This window comes from Medicago sativa, chromosome 8, assembly GCF_051527215.1.
Source record: "Medicago sativa cultivar Bolivia chromosome 8, Bolivia_mono, whole genome shotgun sequence".
Classification (NCBI taxonomy): domain Eukaryota; kingdom Viridiplantae; phylum Streptophyta; class Magnoliopsida; order Fabales; family Fabaceae; genus Medicago; species Medicago sativa.
Genome location: NC_140756.1, coordinates 83,596,719 through 83,600,336, shown reverse-complemented (window position 1 = coordinate 83,600,336; position 3,618 = coordinate 83,596,719). Strand labels below are relative to the sequence as shown.

At 34.2% G+C, this 3,618-nt stretch overlaps 1 pseudogene; it reads left to right on the top strand.

The window, feature by feature from the left end:
- The first annotated feature begins 941 nt into the window (after positions 1–941).
- LOC146902362 (F-box/kelch-repeat protein At3g06240-like) lies at positions 942–2,065 on the top strand (annotated as a pseudogene).
- The last annotated feature ends 1,553 nt before the right edge of the window (positions 2,066–3,618 follow it).

Here is a 3,618-nt window from a genome sequence, read left to right as displayed (position 1 = left end):
TTTGCATAAAGGAACGTCCGGATGGTGCCCCACCTCGCCAAATAAGTAACCGAAGGAAGTGGTCGAAACATAAAACGGATCAGCACCACAAACACCAACTCAAGCACGCACAAGGAACCATAACTCTGCGAAAATGGGACAAGAAACAAATAAATGATGAGCAGTCTCCACTTCCCCACATCCGGAGACACAAAGTTGAGCGTCCGAGCCGAGCATACCACGAGCCACCAAATTCGCCTTAATTGGCAAACGGTTACGAAGGAGGCGCCAAACGAAGATAGATACCTTTAACGGAACATGTCGATGCCAAATCTAACCTGAAACCGCATCTGCCTGAGTAATTATTATGTTTATACATTGTCTACTTTTTTCTACAAGTATTCCACACACACATAATGTACTTATATATAAGTTTTCTTATTAAATTTTATTAATGTATTTAAGTCACGTCGTATATTGAATTTCATATAAATTTTGTATCAATGTAATATAACAACACCTTTATTTAGGAGTGTTTATAGAGCCGGGTGACTCGTTCAACTGAAGACCTAAGCCAATTCAACCCATTCAAAGAAAAATTGTTTGGTTTGAATTACATGTTTATGATTCCCATATGAACTAAAAACTTAATTAACCCCTTTTATTTTGAAGGATACTTATCATTTAATTTTTTTGTTTTTGAAAGACTTATCATTTAGTGGTACCGGTTTAGTTTGATCGAACAAAATATTGGTTTTATCCAAAGGAAACTGATTAAATTTAATTGGGTTGGATAATGAGTTTTAACAAAACCGAACAACCCGACCCATAAACATACTCGTTTATGTTGATAATGACGTGTGCTTCAAGCTAAAAACACTATAAGTTCCTCATATTGACAATTTATTTATTTATTTTATTTTTGATATCTATCAAAGTATAAGCATAATCCCAAAACGAAGATGAACAATCGCAGAGGAGAGGAGAAGGAAACGAAACTCTATCTGCCTCATGATTTGATCATTCAAATATTATTATGGTTACCGGTGAAGTCTCTTATTCGTTTCAAAGGCGTTTGTAAGTCTTGGTTTTCTCTTATATCTGATCCCAACTTTGCAAATTCATATTTTCAACTTAGCGCCGCAACACACACTTGTAGTAGAATTATGTTCATAACAGACTGCATGATAGACAGTATTCTGAATACACTCTCTTTAGATCGTAAAGCATCCCTTGACAAGGTGGTAGTGTTTCGAAATACCAAGACCTAATTTTATGCATCCCCCTTGTGGTACCGCATTTATAAGTTCGTGTAGAGGGTTTATATTTTTGCGCAACTTTAAAAAATTATACCTATGGAATCCATCCACCGGACTTCACAAACAAATACCTTGGTCTCCTAATTATTCCAATGACGCTATTACATTTGATGATTACCATTTTTGTTTTGGATTTGGGTATGATCAGTTAAGAGATGATTACGTGCCGGTTTCAATCTCTTTTGTCTACTTCAATGATAAATTTTCCCGTTTGGAGTTTTTCTCATTGAGAGATAATACATGGAAAGAACTGGAAGTTACTCACTTCCCTTATATGTATTATAATATGCGTAGCTTTGATGGGTCACTCTTTAATGGGGTTATTCATTGGTTAACTTTTGGTCATGATCGGGATGCTATTATTGCATTTGATTTAATGGGAAAGAAACTTTTAGAGATGGAGATGCCTTTTCCAGCAAGTTATTTGTGGGTATTTGGAGACTTTCTCAGTGGATACACTAGTAGGAAGGAGGATATAGTTGAGATATGGGTGATGAAAGAATACAATGTGCATTCGTCTTGGACTAAGGTTCTTGTTCTTCGTGTTGATGGCATTCCTTCTAAATTCTTTTTCCCAATATGCTCTACAGAAAGTGGTGACATTATTGGAACAGATGGTGACACTACTTTGTTCAAGTATAATGACAAAGGACAGCTTCTAGAGCATAACTCATTTTGGGAAGGTTTCGGACCAATTGATGATCAAATGATCATGTATACGTAGTCTCTGCTCTCACTCTCTGGTGACAATGTGCAAGCCTAAGAAGACGACACCAACAAGAAGAATGAGGTATTGAAATGTTCTCCTTCACCATTTTCTTGATATTTATCTTGTATTATGAACTACTGGGCTACAACAATGAATAAGGTCTTGTTTTATGTTTATTGGTCAACTATATATGTAGTATGTTAGTTGGAAATGTTGACTGCTTTGTTAATGTAATTCACTGTTATTATGCATGTGTAACTGAATTGAGTTCTAATAATGTATATTGCGGTCACTACCTGAAATTGTTTTTCAAATGGCAATTTACATGATGAGTTTATGCATGTTGATCATATCTATTGAATGTTCTCTCGTTATTGCGTAGCATAGTGACAGTCATGATGTTTTGATTCCCTCAAGTGTTCAAAATTTTGATGTGATTAAAATTGATATTTCCTCTTAGGAATTGATTGGTATTTGTGATCCCTATTACTAATGGATGATCATAGTATCAAACAAATATTTATATGATTGGCAGATTTTTGTTCTATAATAGGAAGTGATCAAATTTTTTAATTCTACTCTTTTCCCATTTGCCTGAGAAATGGATTGGTGCATTAATACCAACTTACTAAGACATGAGGGATTGGTGCATTAACAATTGATATATAGTATAGTCACGGTTGTTTCTGGATTCACCATATTGAGGCTTATCCTGTTGTAGTAATCTTGAATTTGGTACCAAAAAGAATCGAGCTTGGGATTTTAGGGACTTTGGTGTCTAACAGAGAATAACGTATTGGTGATGAAATTATTGCTATGTATACAAACAGATCAGGTCATAAGCATAAACTTATTCATGTCAGATGTATACTTTTTGAGCATAGATTTATCACATAATTCACATGCACCCTCATTTTTTTACAAGATCCTTCCAAAGATCTCTTTTTCCATGTATTTCTTTATTTGATGGAACGGTTTTTTTGGCTTATATTTGTTTTTCAATACATGCAACACAGAGTTGTTAGCTAATGCAATTATGCACACCTTAGTCATTTGAAAATGTTCTTCCTTTCGGTCTAAACCATTGCTCAAGAGTAGTTTATATCTTCAAAATGTTGTTGTAGTATTAACTGATAGTGGTTTCAATTTCCCCAAAAATTGCCAAATTTGGAACTTGTTTTAGAGTCGTTGCTCTAGATTTTTTCTGAACATATGCTTTGTAAGTGTCTTATTTTCATTAATATAAATGAGATGCCTTTCTTCCAAACACATAATTTTCCTCCTCTTCCTCTCGCTTGATTCTGAAATTAATGCAACAAAAGAATAAGAAATACATTTTGTAATTGGATTGAGTTCTTCTAATGTATGTTGTGGTCACTGCTTGAAACTATTTTATATTGTAATTAATTTGATAAGTTTATGCTTGTTCATCAAGATTGCCAAATCTGCTATAGGTGGTTGTCTTATTAATGTCAACTGTGCTAGACTGCTACTGGTTTTAATTTCCCTTAAAAATTGCCAAATCTGGAACCTGTTCTAGATTCATTGCACTAGATTTTTCAAAAAATATGCTTCGTAAGTTTTATGGCTGAAGCTATATTTTTCGACACA